We start from the raw sequence: 20,610 nt of genomic DNA, 5'->3' as shown, positions 1-20,610 counted from the left end.
GGACTATATGACATTATATTCTGATGGTCCCTCCCTTTGCTAAACCCTGCCCTCCTCAGGCTCTGCACCAAAATATCCAGGTATTTCCCAACCCAGAGCCAGTGACTCTATGGGGAGGGCAGGGTTTAAAGAGGTGAGAAACCTCTATAATACTATAGAGTCCACACCCTCCCCAAGGTGGGCATTTTCTCCTGGAGAAATTATGTATGTAGTTCAGAGATCAGCTGTAATTCCAGGAGATCTCCAGCCACTGGGAGATGGGAAACCCTATTTATAGCTTCAAGCTTGCATCTGACTGAGAAAGGAAAAGCTGGCTGCTTCCTTCCCTCCATATCCTGATATTGCTAAGGAATTTACCTTAGGGACTGAGCAAATCTGAGCACACTTCTAAGAGGCTACTCCACCCTGTGTCTCATTTTAACTTCAGCTAAACTCCCAAGCACTGCTTGATATTTCCTTTCTGAATGAACCTTGTATTTGTCATTGGTAATTTAAAGTCAATAGACTTAACAGTCAGAACTATTTAAATTGGGGGGGAGGGGAACCTTTTGAGGTTAACATCCTCTTCCTTCCTTTTGACAACACAAATACCATGATTGCACCCTGAGCTTCAGTCTAAGCAAAATGTTGGCTTAATGTAATCCTTTAATTATATTTCTGTTGTTCGTTCAGCATTCATGCATTAAGTTTTAAACATTATAAGAAGAAACAATGTGGAGAGCATTTGTCAACCTAATTAGAGTCCTGCTGCCCTTTGATCAGGAAATTGGATGTTTGTGAATGTTTAAATACTAGCAGTGTAGACAATTGCTGGTTGAACCTTATTGTCAGCTAGATGTATGGGTGGGTGTCCCATTCTCTTACTGTAGGGTCAACAACTCTGGGTTGGGAAATATCTGGAAACTTTATGGGTGGAGCTAGGTGTGGGCAAGATTTGAGGTGGGGAGGGACATCAGTGTTGTATAATGCTCAGGATTCCATTCCATTCTCCATAGTAGCCATTTTCTCCAGGGCAACTAATCTCTTTAATCTGGATACCTGTAATTCTGTGGGATCATCCCGGGAACTTGCATCCCCACCTTACTTAAATTATGCCTCAAATCCCTTCTCTCCAAAAGGAACATAAACAATATGGTAGGTGCTCATGGGAATTGTAGTCCATGTACATGTGGAGAGCCACAGTTTGGCCACCCCTGTTCTACGCTATCTTGAGGTATAGAAGTACCCAAGTACACAATAGATCTTACCTCCCCTTTGGGCAACAAAGCTAAAGTTCTGTTGAGAGTTGTGCTGAGAAGGTTTATGGAAAGAAACCCTGAATGGGGACATGATTCATTAGAATTAATTTTCCAGTCTGCTGGGTTGCCAAATCAACTGATCTTGAACATCTGGAGATCAACTTTATAAGTCTATAAGGGGCTACCTGGAAGTTAACAACATCATGTCACACAAGTATGGCTGCCTATTTCCAGGTGAGGCCTGTAGGCCTTCCGCTATTACAACTAATTTTCCAACAATAGAAATCTGTTCCTCTGGAGAAAATGCCTTCTCTGGGAGTTTGTCTCTATGAGGTTCTTTCCACCTTCCTCAGACTCCACACCACAAATCTCCAGGTATTTCCCAACCCAAAGCTGGCAATTCCTTACACAGTTATGCTACATTTCCCCCCTTTTTTGATGAAATTCAAGTATGGTGATGGATGTATTATAAATAAGCAATAAGTAAATGAGATGACCTTGCAAATAGAAGTTTAATTTCGTGCCTCGGAGGGAACAGCGTCTAGCATCAAACGAATTCTCTGTGCAGCATCCGACTTCTTATTTTCCTTGGCCTGGAAAGTCTCTGGACAAATCAGCTTCATATTTACCTAAATATCCTTGAGTAGTTTTGCTTCTAAAATGCAGGAAAGAACCTCTGTGAAGGTCATCGCAAGAATTCTCTTCTCTCTTAGCCTTTGTAATATGCTGAAATCCACAGAGTATTTCTTGCAAGTAAACTGTTAACTTGACATGTAGATGGAATACAAAATGTCAGGGCTGTAGGCGCCAGTCTGCAATTGCTTTTGCTTCCATTTTATTCTCAATCTCTGAATGGTACAAAAATAAAACACATGATGTACTTGAGCAGCTCTAGCAAAGTGATTATAGGCAATTGTTAACATAGATATATGTCAGACAGGGGCAGCTGTTGGACCTCAAATAAAATGAACAGAACTGCAATTAATTGTATTGCCATTGTCAGCAGGACATATCATCCGATCTCCAAATCACATTCTTGACGATGGTCTGATAAAAGCATTAGTTCAAAGGTCTGTTAAGTAGATATCAGAGTCCCACTCAAGCCAGGAATGTGTGAAATATGTCCCTTCACTTGCAATTGATTCCCATCTTCCTACACTTTAGCACCATGTATTCAGGACGGCCTATTATGCACGTCCGCTGAAACGGTGATTTCGGGTCACATGGAAAACATGGAGGGGGAAGACGCGAAGCAAACCGCTTACGCACAGGACGGGACGTAACAGCTGGAAAACCCAGAATAACCGATTATGCACGCAGCGACCCCGGCGCCGCTTCTGGTTGCGCCCTGGTCGCCTGGAAGCTCCGCTTTCTTCTGCATTTTGCTAATGCGGATTTTTCAGCAGCCTGCTCCGAATTGGCGGCCGGTTGCAGCCGGCGCCTTGTGTTATCGTTGATTTTAGGTGACGCCATTCCACTCCGACCTTCTCCTCCGTGCATAATGGGCCGACACTTGTCTGAAAATTTACTGTCATCTACTACTGGCTTAATTTTGCATTATTTTCCCTGGGAAGTACAAACATCTTTCTCAGGACTACAATTAATCCATTTGCCCATCAGCTCATCTCTCAAATGGCTCATTTATTCCCCATGGATTCAGTGACCGTATTCTCAGACCTGGGCCCATTCCACATACATTGGATAATGCGCTTTCAGTGTGCTTTTGAGGCTGGATTTTCCTGTGCAGAGCAGGATAATCTACTTCTAAGGTGCATTGAAAGTGCATTATCTAATGTGTGCAGAATGGGCCCTGTTGCTGGTTCGAGACACTTATCTGTAACTATGATTTGCAAGTTTTGCAAAGAGTGAAAGCCACTTTGGATATTCTAGTCATTCCTAATCAAGGTGATGTGATGGCTCAGTAGAAGGCAAAGGATTTCATTCCTTTGGAGCAGACTGGAAGAAACCGGCAGCTTTATAGATATTTGTTCTTTGTATTTGATGCTTGTCCCCCACTATCTTTGTTGTATTGTAGACAAACAGGCCACTAAAGGGGATCAAGACTTTGTACCTGGGATCAGTCTTTGGTAGAAACTTTTGAACATTTCTTCTTTTTCTGTGTAATCTATTCAAATCTGAGAAGAAATGTTCTAGATTCTCACCTGAAGAAGAAGTCTGTTTGCTCTTCTATCATTTAATGACACTTGGCAGACCTGGATTTTGGTATAACATTAAATGTGCATAAATAGGTAGTTGCTGTAATTAAGCATTGTTTGTTTGTAATCTATATTGAACAGCAATACTTTTTTGTTGTTGTTATACTGTTGTCTTTTTCAGGTCAAATGGCACACTGGCTTTAAGACTTAGTTGGGATGTGGATTCTGTACTCTAGTTAAGGAGGATTCATAATTAGTAGTAGTTTATTATTATAGTCATAGAACATTAAATACAGATAAAACTATTGTACATGGACATAATCTTTAAGGGTAAGGAATTATCTTATACTTTCCTTCAAGAATGGCTGTATGTAGGGCTTCACATCTATCCAACGTTAAAGCCCTTCTATTTGGGTCAGTCACATAAAATGCCTCCTTTCCACCAGGGCTTTAATACAAGGCAACTTACTTATGTCTTACTGTCTTTCTTTGTCATCCACACTCTTTTAAACCATGCTTTTGGCTTGTTCATAATTTATCTTTATGAGGTCGCTGGTGAGAAACCTATTTTATTTAGGTGATGCCTAACTGCATCAATCCATTTACATTAATAAGAATCTTGAGCAATTAGCAGGAATAGACCTCTTGGATTCTGATGTACTTTAAGCCACTGATAAAAGGAAAGCAGAAAAATCCTAGCCTCAATTTACATACAGCCTGTCTCAAATCGGATCATGGCTTAGATATGCAAGAAAAGTCTTGTAGAATGGCTCGAAGGAATTTGGACGGTATCTTTTCTGATAAGGTTATGCAATAGGTAGGTAGGCCAAATTGTATGCCATAGAGAAGTTGAGCCAGTATCTTTGTTTGATGCAACTTTAAGGCTGCTCAAAAACAGAATCTGCCTTTAGATCTACAGAACTTTAGGATGGAATGCATTTCAGTCTCAGAGTTACAGTGTGCTACCTGAGGCATGAAAGACAACCCCCAATATTTAAATATATAATCTGGCATTTTGGACACCTGTTGAATGTCATCAATTTAGTTTTATCAATATTAATAATTGGTCCTCACAGGATGCTGTAATGCTCTTCAGCATTCTCTGCGTCCCTATAGGTGTTCTGGATAATAGAATTGCATTATCTGCATATAACAGTATGGGTAGATGAGAAGAAGTCAATTTAGGTGGATGAAATTTGGGGTCCTTTATATGCTTTACTATATCATCATTTATTTAATAGTTGAAAAGCATATGGGCTAGGAGCCATCCCTGTTGTATGCCTTTATATGTGTTAATTGTGTCAGTGCGGTGTCCTCTTGTACTGCATCTTAATCTTAATGAACATTGTTCATATAGAGACTATATCAGAAAGAAAAGCCTTTTATCTATGTTGGAAGATTCCAATTTTTGCTATAATTTGGATCTAGAGATATAGTTGAAGGCTGACCGTAAGTCAATAAAGGCACTATACAGAGAAGCTGGATCCTTTGTTTTGTATTTTCCTATCATATTCTGTAGATTCAAACACTGTTCAGTTGTGGACCTTATCAGTCAAAGTTTTTAATGCCAAAATTGTAAGGTGGGGGAGATTTTAATTTTTTAAATAAGTGTTGCTACCATTAATTGAGCAATGGCAATAAGTGTATTAATGGCTTTAGACTTTTCAAAATCAAAAAGCTGGACAATATGTCAGATATACTGTTATAATTTCACTTTCTTGTCCTCTCAGTGGTCCTATGGTGTCCTTATTATTTTTCTTGCTTGAAATATAACTAAATAAGACTTTTTTGTTATGTTTAGCATTTCTTGCTAGCCTAAGCTCATACTGAGCTTTAGCTTTTCTAACACCCCCCCTACAATTATTGGTTATTTGTTTATACTCATCCTTGGTAATAAGGCCTTCCTTCTATTTCCTAAATGACTTTTTATTCCTCAGATCTTTTGACAACTGCTTATGGAGCCAACTTGGCTTCCTTAGGCTCCTTCCATCTTTTCTTCTCAAGGGAATTGTTTGTGATTGAGCCTTCAGTATTTCACTGTTAAGAAACTCCCAGCCCTCTTGGACTCCCATCTCTTTAAGTCTTTCTGACCACGGGACTCTATGCAACATACCTTTAAGTCTGTGAAAATCAGCTTTCCTGAAGTCCAATCTATACATACAACTACGTAAAGGTTTTCTCTTTCCCACAATTGAAAATTCCAAAAGCACATGGTCACTGCTACCAAGTGTGCCCACTACTTCCACCTCATCTACCAGTTCTTCCCTATTAATTAGAATCACTTCTAAAATAGCAGAGCCCCTGGTTCTCCTCTCAATTTTTTGTAACATGAAGCTGTTGGCAAAACAATTTAAGAATTGAACAGAGTTTGCATTTTTAGCAGAGTTGGTCTTCCAACAGATATCTGGGTAATTGAAGTCACCTATGACCACTGTTTCCCCCTTTTTTTGAAAGTTGTGTAATTTGGTCTAGCATTATCTCATTCAAGTCCTCTGACTGGCTTGCTGGTCTATAGCAGACCCCCACAATAATACCACTCTCGTTTCCTACTCCTTTTATATTTACCCAAATACACTCAACTGAACTTTCATGCTTGGATACCCGTATTTCTTCACAAGTATAAAGATTTCTAACATATATTGCTACACCTCCCCCCTTCTTTTCTTGTCTGTCCCTTCTGAATAGATTGTACCCCTCAATTTTAGTATTCCAATTGTGAGTATTATCCTACCAAGTTTCTGTGATTCCTATTAGATCATAGCCCCTTTCCTCTATTATGACAATGTCTCTACACTAACAAGTTCCTCCTGCTTGTTTCCCATACTCTATGCATTAGTGTAGAGACATTGTAGTCCATCCTTTGTGTGCCTCAACAATATAAATTTGAACCAAGGGATCTACATCCCTTCCAACAGAATGCATCTTAAAACACTGCAATCTAACAGAGTGCTCTTGGGACTGATTATTTGGAGTATCTCAAGCATCAGGACACTGTCTTTCATCTACCTACCCTCACAATCCAAGCCGCCTGGTAAGAGTGTAAATAATATGAATTATTTTGTATCAGTATGTTATACAGCTTAGATATAAGACCCTTGTTTGATGGATTAATACTTTTCAATAAAAGTTCAAAGGTCATTATAGATTTTTTAAACTTAGCCCATTTTTGTAAATCTTCTACTGTCGTTTTAACTTGCAAATATTGAAACCAATGAATCTTTATCTTATACTAGGCTTTCTCCGCCAAGGTTTCATGAAACCTGGGGTAGTTTTGATGGCCCCTTCCATCTACAGCATCAATTATTCAGACTTTTCAGAAATAAAATATTTGGAAATGCAACTTAAACTACTTTCATTGCTTGCTTTCTCTTGGTGTGAATGTGGTATCCTACCCAAAGTAAGGATTTTTTTTTAAATTGAAGATGAATCAAGTTTTACAAGCATCTGTGCAGTAGGCATGGTGCTCGGCTAGGCAGCCATTTTGTCATATGCTAACTGTGGTCAGGCTTCCCTGAATTATTCCTGCCCCAAATGTCAGCACCATTCATGCATCATTTAAAGACAGCGACATTTGGGCTGCATTCAGATCAAACTACCATTCCCAGAGGTCAGGACAAGAACATGAGAAGTATTTGTAATTCACCTGAGAACATTGTGACACTGAGAATCAAGCAGGTGCAATGGCCAGAAATATTTAAGAGCATATGAAGAACCCTGAAGGAGCTGACCAGTGGTCTTTCTAGTCAAGTACCCTGTTTCACATAGTGACCAACCACTTCCTCTGGACAGCCAACAACAGGACATAAAGCTTGAGGCCTTCCTCTTTTAAGAAAGTAAGAAACCTGGTGGATCCACCCAATGATCCTTTTAGTCCAACATCCTGCCTCATACAATATCCAACTAGTTTCTCTGGATGTCCAACAACAAGGCCTAGAGGCCAGTGCTTTCCTGTGATGTTGCCTCCTGGCATTGATATTCAGAGTCTCTGGATGTGTCAGTTCCCCTCAGCTTCCACGACCTGTAGCCATTCATAGATTTATCCATGAATCTATCTAATCTTTTAAAGCTGTATATACCAGTGGCCATCTCTACATTCTGTGGCAGCATGATTTAATCCCTCTCTGTGTGCAGTAGTATTTCCATTAGTCCATCCAGAAGATACTGCCCACCAGCTTCATTGGATGCCCTATTAGAAGAGGGAAAAAAGAATTCCTCATTGTCAACTCTCTTCACTCCATGTATAATTTAAAAACCTCCATCATGTCCCCCTTTAGTTTTCTCTTTTTGCAATAGAAAATCCCCAGACTATTCAGCCTTTCCCCTGAATCATCTTGGTTGTCTTTCTCTGTAATTTTTCCAGGTCTGTGATGTCCTTTTGGAGATATGGGGGCCAGGAATGGACACAGTGGTTGTACCAGATATCTATATGGGCGCATTACAATATTGTCAGTTTTATTCTTGATCCCTTACCTAATAATCTCTAATGTGCCTTTTGCACTGCTGCAGCACACTGGGTCAACTTTCATTGAGCTGTCCACTACAATGCCAAGATCGTTTTTCTGTCTCCATCTCAGCAAGTTCAAAACCCATTAGCCTTACTTCAGATGGGGAATATTTTGTCCCAGTGTACATCACCTGACATTTATCAACTTTGAACTTCATTTGCCACTTTGTCACCCACTTACCTAGTTTGTGGAGGTACTCTTGCCTTCGTTTTCACCAACCAGCAAACTTGCCACTACACTACTCTCCCAGATCATAGAATTCTTCCCAGTACTGATCCTTACGGAAACCTGATGCTTACTTCCTTCCACTGTGAGGATTGTCCATTGATTACTGTTCTTTCTATTATTTAACCAGTTTCCATAACATAAGAGAGCCCATCCTCTTTTCTCATAACTGGTAAGTTTACTCAGGAACCTTTGGTGAGGTACCTTGTCAAAGGCGTTTTGAAACTCAAGGTATTTAGTGTCTGCTGGGTCACCATTGTTCACACCCTTGACTAATTTCTCAAAGAACTCCAAAAGCATGGTGAGGGATGACTTCCCTTTGCAGAAGCCATGCTGATTTTCTCTCAGCAGGTGCTTAACAATGCTTTGAATACAATTTCTGCTAATTTGCAAGGGACAGATGTTAGGCTGACTGGCCTGTAATTTCCTGAATCCTGTCATATTCACCCTCCTGTTGTGAATGGGAGAGTTGAGCTAGAGGTTTACTGAGAATCATCCCCCTTTCCCTGTTGGAATTCCTGACATTTTCCTGAACCCTCTCTTGCAGCCTTTGCCTGGTTTTATGGTCCAGAGAGGCCTTCTCTCCCCCACTATGAGAACTCGCTCTTATCTACCCATCTCCTTGGTCTGTCTGGTAGGTGCTGGAAATTTACTGCGGGAACAACAGGCAGGGCACACGAGATGTCTCCAGTTATTTGCGCCTTTTTAGATCAATAGTTTTTTCCTATGTGAACGCCTCTTCCCACCTAAACTTCCCCCCTATATATCACTATGGGGGCTATCTATGCTGGTCTCTGGCAATATCTCCTGCATTTGCCATGCTCTGTCCTGTTTCACCTCATGGATCTCTTCAAAAAAGACGGATTTATTAGCACCACATGTGTCTGGAGTAGTTCTGTATGAGGGGGTCACTTCTGGTCGAGTTGACTGGCCTACAGTTCATGACAGTTTGACAGAGATCTCAATCCCTTGTTTTCCTTCTAATGACCACCTGCTCACTGACCATGGAAGCTGTGGCTGGAGAGGACACAGGGCCCAACCAACCATCTGGAGATGAGGGCATCAAAGGGACCGCTGAATCCATGCTCACCACTAAACCCCTCCCAGCACCCAGGGATGTGGTGCCAGCTCCCCAGTCCACAAAGAATACTGGGTCTGAAATGCCCGGCAAATGCTCGGGATCCAGGGGGGCCTTGGAAGAGAGCTGTGGGGGATGGAACCCCTGTCCCACATCCTAGCATTGGGAGGAGGAGAGGGACTAGAGTTAGCAATGAACTCAGCCGAGACGTCCCTATCCACCTGATCTGAAGTAAGGTTCCTGGAGGTGCACACAGAAGGTGTGCTGCTGGATCTCCTAATGGATGAAGACATAGGGCCCTGCAGAAATTTGACCCCCACTTGAGCAAGCCCACAGGGCATGGCAAAAGGACCTCCCCCCACCTGGCCTTAGGAAACCTGTCCATACTCAAGATGGAGCAGGGTCCATGAGAATCGGACTTCTTGCCACAATCGAGGGGGCAAGACTCACAAGTCCTCCCTTCGCCTTAGTTTGCTTGTCCTGTGCCTGGCATCCTGATTAGCAGAATGTTTTGTCTCAGCCTGAAATCCGAGTCATCACCTTCCCATGGGAGGGGATGTTCTTATGTTTTAGATATGTGATTCCTGCCTGAAACCCTAGTTCTGCCTATTTCCAATGTTGGATGCTTTTGCTTGAGAATAAAGAAACCTTCAAAAATAGAGGTTTTCTGTCCTACAAGTCTAGAATTCTGACAATTGGATGCAACTGGAATTGTGAAATATCTGACTGGAATGGGGAAGGATGTTCTATTCCGACATCTTGTTGTTGTTATGTGCGAAGTCGTGTCCGACCCATCGCGACCCCATGGACAATGATCCTCCAGGCCTTCCTGTCCTCTACCATTCCCCGGAGTCCATTTAAGTTTGCACCTACTGCTTCAGTGACTCCATCCAGCCACCTCATTCTCTGTCGTCCCCTTCTTCTTTTGCCCTCGATCACTCCCAGCATTAGGCTCTTCTCCAGGGAGTCCTTCCTTCTCATGAGGTGGCCAAAGTATTTGAGTTTCATCTTCAGGATCTGGCCTTCTAAAGAGCAGTCAGGGTTGATCTCCTCTAGGACTGACCGGTTTGTTCGCCTTGCAGTCCAAGGGACTCGCAAGAGTCTTCTCCAGCACCAGAGTTCAAAAGCCTCAATTCTTTGACGCTCGGCCTTCCTTATGGTCCAACTTTCGCAGCCATACATTGCAACTGGGAAGACCATAACCTTGACTAAATTCACTTTTGTTGGCAGGGTGATGTCTCTGCTTTTTAGGATGCAGTCTAGATTTGCCATAGCTTTCCTCCCCAGGAGCAAGCATCTTTCAATTTCTTTGCTGCAGTGCCCATTTGCAGTGATCTTGGAGCCCAGGAAAATAAAATCTGTCACTATCTCCATTTCTTCCCCATCTATTTGCCAGGAATTGAGAGGGCCGGATGCCATGATCTTTGTTTTCTTGATGTTGAGTTTCAAGCCAACCTTTGCACTCTCCTCCTTCACCCGCATCAACAGGCTCTTTAGTTCCTCTTCACTTTCTGCCATTAGAGTGGTATCATCTGCATATCTGAGGTTGTTGATATTTCTCCCTGCAATCTTGATCCCAATTTGTGACTCCTCTAATCCCGCATTTCTCATGATGTGATCTGCATACAAGTTAAATAGGCAAGGCGACAGTATACAGCCTTGCCGAACTCCTTTCTCAATTTTGAACCAGTCAGTGATTCCATGTTCAGTTCTCACTGTTGCTTCTTGACCTGCATATAAATTTCTCAAGAGACAAATAAGATGCTCTGGTATTCCCATCTCTTTAAGAACTTGCCACAATTTGTTGTGCTCCACACAATCAAAGGCTTTAGCATAGTCAATGAAGCAGAAGTAGACGTTCTTCTGGTACTCCCTAGCTTTCTCCATGATCCAGCGTATGTTGGCAATTTGATCTCTAGTTCCTCTGCCTCTTCGAAATCCTGCCTGTACTTCTGGAAGTTCTCGGTCAAACTTGCCTGTTATCCCGGTTATCTTTTGGCTTCCTACTTTAGCATTCCAATCCCCCATGATGATAAGCACATCATTTTTGGGCGTTGCTTCTAGAAGGTGTTGTAGGGCTTCATAGAACTGGTCAACTTAATCCTCTTCAGCAGCAGTGGTTGGGGCATAGACCTGGATCACTGTGATGTTGAATGGTTTGCCTTGGATTCGAACTGAGATCATTCTGTCATTTTGGGGATTGTATCCCAAGACTGCTTTTCCTACTCTCTTATTGATTATGAAGGCTACTCCATTTCTTCTGCGAGATTCTTGTCCACAGTAGTATACCTGATGGACATCTGAATTAAATTCACCCATTCCTGTCCATTTTAGTTCACTGATTCCTAAAATGTCGATGTTCAGTCTTGTCATTTCTTGTTTGACCACGTCCAGCTTGCCTTGATTCATGGATCTGACGTTCCAGGTTCCTATGGAATAAAAATCTTTACAGCATCGGACTGTCTTTTCGTCACCAGTTACTTCAACAACTGAGCGTCCTTTCGGCTTTGGCCCAGTCGCTTCATTCATTCTGGTGCTACTCGTACTAGCATCTATGGGATCCGACATCTATGGGATTGTTAATGTTGTTGTGACTATTGGGGTTTTAATTGAGGGGATTTTATTGGAATTTTATAGTTATATTTTATTTTATCTTGTTATTAGCCACCTCAAGTCTGCTCCTTGCTTCTGCAAAGCACACACTGAGCTGTTCTTCCTGAAGAAAGAGGAAGTAGATGGGAGCCCATCTTAAACAAAGGGAATCTCAACCATATGCTTGCAATCCCAGTGTGACCAATAGTGAGCACACAGGCACAGTTTAGCAGTTTAACAACTTTACAACAGCCCTTCAGGGCTGACTTCACCTAATTACTTGCTGATTGGAATTCCAACAGTAGGTCTCATTGAACTTAGAGGGACTTGATTCTGAGTATACATGCTTGAGATTGCACTGTGAGTCCTGGATAGGCAGATTGCTGGCATGGGATTGTTGCTTACAGATGCCTGTTAGCAAGGACGAGAAGTTTCAGTGAGTGACTAAGTGACTAAGAAATCACTGCATTCTGCATTTAGTATAATGTGAAGACAGTTACCAGTTTTCTAAGGGGAATGTAACTGAGAGGTACATGCAGAAGAAAACATATTGCATAGCTAAGATGAACCCTTTGATGCCTTTGAAAATAGTAGCCTAATTTTAACACCTATTTGTGAAAACCATTACATATCTTTTTTTTAATTATTGTGCTTTTGCTTTCGATAATCTCTTGATGAACTAGACAGTAGTGCCACATTATAATTTTGTAACTGGAAGTTCCTGTAGCTTTAATATGCATTTCTCATCGGAGGGCTCTGGAGTCTGAGGAAAGCAATTATTATGGTTGGTTTCTGAGAACTGCTAGGATGGGTGGGTGGTGAAGCGCTTATGTAGAGTACCAATTGAGGTGCTTCACCACCCACCCAAAGGACCCTACAGGGTCTGAAACCAGAAGTATAAAGTGTGCCACATTCTGAATCCATGCAAAATGAGGCTAATTACCTTTGTGACGGGCCAAGGTGCATATAATGTTCCCAAGTCTGTCACTATGGTAATGCATGCTTTCAACCATCCTGGCTAGCTTAACATATTTATTTATTTTTATTTATTTTATTTATTTATTATATTTATATACCGGGGGCTCAGGGCGGTTTACATAATAACATAAGAACAATACATGGAACAGTCTATAAAACATTTGAATAACCGTGCAATAATAACTGATAATTGTAAACATATAACATTATAATTAAAGATTACATTGGCCCTGATCTTAACATGGTCAAGGCAGGCTTTCTCAAGATCCTGGGGTTTCTTGATGGCCATGGAAGGGTTTCCTGAATGTGTGGGAGTGAATTAATTTATATATATATTTTTAAATTTATTAAACATTGATTGCAACCTTTCTCAACTCTGTTGAGAAACTCCTGAAATGTTGAGAAACTCATGTTGAGAAACTCCTGAAAGGGGCTTTAGGCTTGGAGAAATCGCAGAAGTGGCATGATTGTGCAGAATATGGTTGGGAAGCATAGCTGTGGACATCTGGGACCCCTCACCTTCCCACCTTCTCCAGGCCCATCATTGGCCACTAAGGGGTGGGCAGGTCAACATGACCATATATGGTCATATCACCTGATAAATGTTTAACAAACTTTTTAAAAATATATTAAAATTAATTAACTCCCACCTATTCAGGAAACCCTTCCAGGGCCAATAAGAAACTCCAGGGTTCCATAAAACCCAGGTTGAAAAAGCATCATTTATTCGGCAATATGACCATGTATGGTCATGTTGACCCACCCATATGGGGAGCAGTGCTTTTCAGTTGTACAGTAAAATAGCAGTCCCCAACCTGTTTCTGGTTGAGGACCGCTTCCGGGGTTGAGGGAGAGCTGCCGGCCCGGCCGCACGCATGTACGGTTTCGCCAGCAGGTGGCGCTAACGTGCATGCGCATAGTAGCCATGTATGCATGTTTTCGCCAGCAGGGGGCGCTAACACGCATGCGTGGCGGCTCCATGCATGCACGTTTGTGTTCGCTGGCATGCTGGAGGCCGCGCCTGCCTCTTCCCCCCACTCTCACAGCAGGAAGCTAGCCGGGCCGCGAGTGAAGCGGCCGCTTTGGTGACCGCTTTGCTCGGGCCTGGCAAGCTTCTTGCAGCAGGGAGGGGGGAAGAGGCGGAAGGACAGCGGCGGGGCGACGGCGGAGGCGGTTGTGGCGGTAGCAGGCAGGCCCTCCCTCCCCCCTCCTCCCTCCCTGCTCCCTCCCTGACTGGCTTCAGGGCAGCAGCAGCCCAGAAAGAGCTTGGCGGACATGTCCAGGAGGAGGTAGGAAGGCATGGAGGGAAAAGCTGCTGAAGCAGGCGGCAGCAGAGCCGGCCGGGAAGCCCTGCCCTGGAGCCCAGGCACCTGTGCAGGGACCTCCTGAGCCCAGGTTGCCTGCTAGGCTGTCTGCTGGGCTGCCGCGGCAAAAAAAAAAGAAAGAAAATTGGAGAACACCGCAAAACTATTAGGAAATGCTGCGGGGTGCGGGGCAAATGCCCCAAGTGTGGGACTGTCCCGTCAAAGGCAGAACATCTGGCCACCTTACTCTTGGCTGTAAATCTCAGCACACTTGCACCTCCTCCCCTGGTTCACTATTCCTGAGTCCTGGTTGACCCACACACTGTGCTCACTGAGCAGGTAACATGGGCTCCAATAAAACTGCACTGGAAGAAAAGTTCTGGGTTTACAGAATGAGGTCCTACCCACTGATGCTTTCACAGATTTTTTTGGCAGCACCGACACTGTCTCTTAGTTGACAGTCTACTGCATCCTCAGTCTGGTGGCTAATTTGGCCTTATTTGTTTACATGAATTTACTGTGCCGGGGGAAGGAGAATAATTCTCTTGTCAGTAAAACTGGGAGCCATTCCGTCTTGACATGCTCATGCAGGAAGAGAACGGCAGCTTTATGATCTGTAAAGAGAACTGAACAAATGTGTAGCATGAAAAATGTAAATGAGCCATCATAAATTTCAAAGACGACTGCCCACTGCTTCATAGAAGAGGCCCAATAGACAATGGCTAAAATGCCACTGTATTCTTCAGTGGCCATAATGTACAACGGCAAACAGCCCTGTTGTCATGATTTAAATGCTCATTGGCCCTCCCTCTGTGGTAAAGGACTGCTGTCAAGTTTAATTTTATCCAATGGTGATGACACAAATAATGCCGTTTCCAGATCCTCCCCCTCATTTGATTAATAAGAGCAAGTATAATTGAACACATCCTACTTTACAGAGCTTTTTTTGAGAAATTGAATAATAGGAAACTTCACTACACAGCAGAAGCTCCTATAGAGAATACATATATACATATACACATATATACACATATATACACATATATACACATATACATATATACACACACACATATACACATATACATACACACACACACATACACACACACATATATGTTTAAAACATTAAGACCTGCTGGATCAAGCCAGTAGTCCATCTAGTCCAGCATCCTGTTTCACACAGTGGCCAACCAGTTCCCCTGGAGAGCCAACAACAGGGCAGAGAGGTCAAGGCCTTCTCTGATAAGAACACAAGAAGAGCCCTTCTGGATCAGGCCAGTTGTCCATCTAGTCCAGCGTTCGGTCTCACACATCAGTTCCTCTTGACAATCAACAACAGAGCATAGAGGCCAAGGCCCTCACAAGAACAAAAGATCATTGCTGGATCAAACCAGTGGTCCATCCAGTCCAGCATCCTGTTTCACACAGTGGCCAACCATTTCCTCTGGGGACTCAACAACAGGGCATAGAGGCTGAGTATTTCACAAGAACACAAGAAGAACCCTGTGGGATCAGAACCAGTGATCCATCCAGTCCAACAACCTGTCTCACACAGTTGGCCAACCAATTCTTCTGGACTGGCAACAACAGGGCCTAGAAGCTGAATCCTTCTTTTGATTTTATCTCCTGCTACTGGAATTCAGAGGCCTGATATCTCTGAATGTGAAGGTTCCCTTCAGTTACCATGCCTAGTAGCCACTGTTAGTCTTCTCATCCATGAATCTATCTACTCCCCTTTCAAAGATGTTCATTCCTGTACATCTCTGGCAGCAAATTCCACCTTTTAATCACTCTGTTTTATTCATTGAGTCAGGAATCCAAGGGCTTTTTGGAGTGAACTTATGGACTGACCCGTATCCAGTGGATTTTCGACATTTTTCCTTTCAACTTGTAACCTGATTAACTGGTAACCTGATTGACCCTAGGAGGGGTGTTTTTTTAATCATCCATTATGATGGGGGTGGGGGAAGCTATGTTATGAAACAGAAATCTATCCACCTCTTAGATAGATTTTTTTAAAGCTGCAATATGTGTCTATTTTTCTTAGACTGGAGTACAGAGGGGTGGGATGGGGGAGGGAATAATGGATTCTGCCTCATGGAAGAAATTGGTTTCATAATGGATATAAAACCACAATAAGCAGAGGGAATACCAAGGAGTGATGCCCAATGTTTCCGAGAAGATCTTACCCAGCTTGCACTGGGAAGCTTATTAGGATGGCTTTCTGTCCAGCTTCCTTGGTCAAATGCTGCATTTGGCCTAGCAGACCACTGTATTCAGACCTTTCTGAGGATACCCAGGTTGATCTGCAGTAGAGCAGTTAGTTTCAAGTCCAGTAGCACTTCAGGGACTAACTATCTTCAGGCTGCAAGCCACATGTCCATGTATTTTGTGCCACTATTTTTTTGGGAATCATAAATACTCTTTGGATTACAGAAGGTATGAAAGAAGATTTCATCACCTCCTATCAGTAAACTTAATAAAAGTGCTTAATTTAGCAGTATCTGAGTATACAAATGGCCTCTGCTTCTTGCTAGAGCTGTCTGTCTTCTCAAACAACTGCTTGGGGCACCATGATGAGAGTGGTACTATCTGGTGCAAGTCCAGGTCATTTCCATTGTTGTTCTTTCTTCCCTCCCCAGCCCACAGGGAGCTGGCTATCTGGTCACTTGAGAGACCCCATTGTGCCTGGTCTCCAGGTATTTCTCCCTCCCAATTTCCCTGTTTTTTCAAATTAAAACCAATGCCATAGCTATCAGTTTAAACAGAAAGCTATACAAACACACCTCTAATACAAAGATCTCAGTGTCCTAAACCCCACTGTCTTTTCAATTACAAATGTTGTTTATGGTCTCTTCTATGTTCTCATTTTCGTTGGTTGTATGTCCTTCCTTACTGTCAGGCTTTGTTTCTTTTTTCATGTTTTGCTCCCTCTAGTGGTTGATTGGATGTTACACCACTGTATGCATATCATATCTCCCTGCATATGCCAGACAAACAGTGATGTAATCTCAAATCAACAACTAGAGGGAGGAAAGCACACAAGAAAATGGGGGGGGGGTCAAGCAATAATGAGGGACAAGTAACAAAAATGAAAATGTGGAATAATCCAATGTTAGAGACTGGGTCCATTAAAAAAAAACTTGGTTTACAATAATTTTAAAATGAATTTGTTGACCCCCCCCCCCCAAAAAAAAATCTTTCCTTTTCTATTCTACAGTATTCTTCTTTGCTGGTATGCAAGGTTCCAACCAGCAGGTTTTCTCAACTAGGGTTTTGTGATACCCTGGGGTTTCTTGAAGGATCTGAAATGACTTCCTGAATGGGTGGGAGTTAATTAATTTATATATTTTTAAATGGTTATTGGGTGGTCATGCTGATCCACCCACCACTTCCAAAATGGCCAATGATGGGCCTGGAGTATGTAGGAAGGAGAGAAGTTGCCTATGATTCCCAACCATATTCATGAAGCCTGAAGAATGTTTCAGCGGTTCCTCAAAGGTAAAATAGTCGAGAAAGGCTGTAGTATGCTAGGAGTTTGGTCTCTGTCAAACAGATACCTTTTCATTAAAACTATGGTGGCTGCAGCCAGCTCAAATCATCCCAGAATAACTGCACCATTAGGACACCCCATCTTCTACCACTTATGGAAGCTGACCAAAGTGTGAGTCCAGTGGCAGCTTTAGGAACAACAAGGTTTTATTTCAAGGTGTCAGCTTCCATGCGCATGCACACTTCTTCAGACAGTATGTTCTATTCCTTCAGTCCAACAAGGTTACCCACCTTAAACTTGTGTCTGCCAAACAGTATTAAGGTCATCAGACCAAAATTTGCTCAGGATTCCCAGGCCAAAGGAGGTGAGACTGGCCTCAGCCAGGACCAGGACATTTTTGACCTTGGCCCCAGCCAATATCAGGGCCTTGTTGACCTTAACTTGTTCTGTAGGGGTTGCAAGTGAGAGCTGTTCTACCAGACCTATGATATCCTGAGGGACCATTAAGGAATGTTGGCCTCACTGCTGAAGCAGAGAGAAAATCTGCTCCAAGAACTTTGACACAGACCCCCTAGCTTAAACAAGTTATGACCCCCTAGCTTAAACAACTGATATGACAAATGATTTGGCTTTCTTTATTTATGATTTTATATTTGATTGTTGTATAAACCATGTTGTTCCCCTGCCCTGAGCTATACAGGAAGCTATAAAAAATTTATAGCATTTATTAATTTAAACGAAAGGAATCCATTATGAGAGAAGAACGGGGCCAGATGAAAAGAATGCACTCCTGTATCTGCATCGCATGGTCAGGGATTTAGACGGGATAGTTGAGATGTTTCTGAAAGGAATCCAGAGCGATGGTTTACATAAGGAGGGTGGCAGTGTCTAGTAAGATCTTAATCAATACTATTAATTTGCTGAAGTAACTGATGGGAAGTAGCGAAAAAGAGCACAGCAGCCATCAGAACACACATGCAGATAAATAGCAGTGTAGCCCTAAACTGTTACACCTTTTGACTTCTATGGATTTAGGAGGGCATCACCCTGTTTCGGGTTGCACTATAGCAGTGTGATCCCAGGCAGGATGCTCCAGTCAAGAGGTAATTTACTCATACGTTCGATTGCACCGCAGGTTGCCTGCATGAGCTGGCATTAGCCTTTCTTTCCCTAAGTTAGAAATGATCTTTCCACTCAAGCTGTTGACCAATGAGTCAAGTCAAGTCAAGTCAAGTCAAGTCAAGTCAAGTCTTTATTATTACGGTACTAGACCAGTAGTCAAATTACAAGGTACATAAAAACATCTGACATTAACAAGATAAAAGAATCACTGATAACTTAAATATTATAAAAGATAAAACATTCCAGCAATAAGAGTCATTCTGGTTTTAAAACTCACAAGCATTATCTCAAGCAATTGAGACTATCTCTACCTAAGTTGCTCCGAATCCACCCAGCTCTTCCTTGTTTTGATAGCTCTCCAAGCAAATCTGGCCACAACACAAGTTATTTCTGTGCTTTTGTCTGACAACGTGTCTGTGATTGCCTCTGAGTTGGGCTTATTCTGTAGGGAAGGTATAAATTCTCTCCTGAATTGATCGTATAGCCTACATTGGAGTAATACATGTGTAAGTTCAGGCATGTTATTCTACGTTCACCAAAAGGAGGGGATTGAAAGCTTATTCCATTATTCAATATGGCATGTACTTTAAAAAGAGAGGGGTTTTTTGTTGGTGGTGGTAGGATTGCCAGGTCTACTGGTCCAGGTGTCCCCCCCCCCCTTTCTAAACACCCCCTCACCCCCAAAACTCCCCCCAACTCATTTGTACTTGAAAAATTTTGCAATGTGCTGATGTCACCCAGAAGGGACACTGACATGTTGGGGTCATTGAGTGGAGGATGCTGTTTTTTTTGCAGAACTTTGTTTTATGTAAATTTTGCCATAGAGTTTTGCCTGAAAGCTAGAGTGTCATTCCCCCAATGTCTCTGATGTGCCAATGCCACTTCCTGGTGAGGTCAGCATGTCGGGTTATGTTGCAAAGTCCTTCCAGTTCCTGGAATGTGCCTCCCATCCCCTGCTGGCAGCTTGAGTAGACCTGGCAACTCCAGTTGGTGGTGTTATTGGAAGCTCTTCTAACCATGATGGTCCCTTTTATCTTGAATCAAGGATGTTTGAGAACTGTGCAGTGTCATTTTATTTTATCGTTTATTTAACAACGTTTATATCCTACCTTTCTGCTTTTACAAGGGCCGCCAAAGTGACTACATGATAAAAATCACATTTTGAAACTATTAAAATCAACCCCCCCCCCCAAATAAAAGCCACATCAATAAAACCTGTGACATTTTCACTTTTTAGGAAAGGTATATTTCCCAATATGTTTGTGTGGGCCTCTCACTCCCATCACTGGAGGCTATTGTCTCTGAGGACATTTGGGACTCTCCACTTTAACTTCTTAATAAAAATGGTTTCTTAAACTGTTCAACAAAAAGGTTTAGAAATCCATTCATAGATTGTTCACAGGCTGTTAAATTGTATAATGTGTATAAATCACTGTACAGTTGTGCCGCTAAGCACCATATATGACCGTTCAGCTGCATCTGTCAGTTCTGTCAGAGACACCTGGGTTCCCCTTCAGCCCATCAGTAGCTTCTATTACCTGTGAGTGCTGAGGCAGCCACAGTTCCCCCATCTTCCTGAGACGCATGACCATGTTTGGCCCAGACCTCCTCCTCAGGCCTCTCTTTCCCAGACCACCTCTCTCTCTCTCTCTCTCTCTCTCTGACCAACTGCCCTTTGGGAATCCTCTCCTTCTAGAACCCTCCTGGGTCCCTCCTCCTTCAGGAGTGCCCCTCCCACTAGGGATTCCCAGGTCCCATAGAGCTCCCTTTCATAGAATTGTAGAGTTGGAAGGGACCTCCAGGGTCATCTAGTCCAATCCCCTGTAACAGGGGTAGTCAACCTGTGGTCCTCCAGATGTTCATGGACTACAATTACCATGATCCCTTGCCAGCAAACACTGGCAGGGGCTCATGGG

At 42.7% G+C, this 20,610-nt stretch overlaps 1 protein-coding gene and 1 long non-coding RNA gene across 5 annotated transcripts in view; one reads left to right on the top strand and one right to left on the bottom strand.

Annotated features, from left to right (window-relative positions):
• The window catches only part of NRG3 (neuregulin 3), an 805,324-nt gene that overhangs the window by 664,545 nt on the left and 120,169 nt on the right, over window positions 1-20,610 (top strand). The gene's annotated exons all lie outside the window — the stretch shown is intronic.
• LOC143842698 (uncharacterized) lies at window positions 1,732-20,356 on the bottom strand. The gene is made up of 2 exons (XR_013233301.1): window positions 20,233-20,356; window positions 1,732-2,086 (listed from the first exon to the last, which is right to left on the bottom strand). It is a non-coding gene; the product is annotated as an uncharacterized LOC143842698 (long non-coding RNA).

Source organism: Paroedura picta, chromosome 8, assembly GCF_049243985.1.
Source record: "Paroedura picta isolate Pp20150507F chromosome 8, Ppicta_v3.0, whole genome shotgun sequence".
Taxonomy (NCBI): Eukaryota; Metazoa; Chordata; class Lepidosauria; order Squamata; family Gekkonidae; genus Paroedura; species Paroedura picta.
The sequence above is the reverse complement of the archived record's forward strand: the minus strand, read 5'-3'. Positions and strand labels throughout refer to the sequence as shown.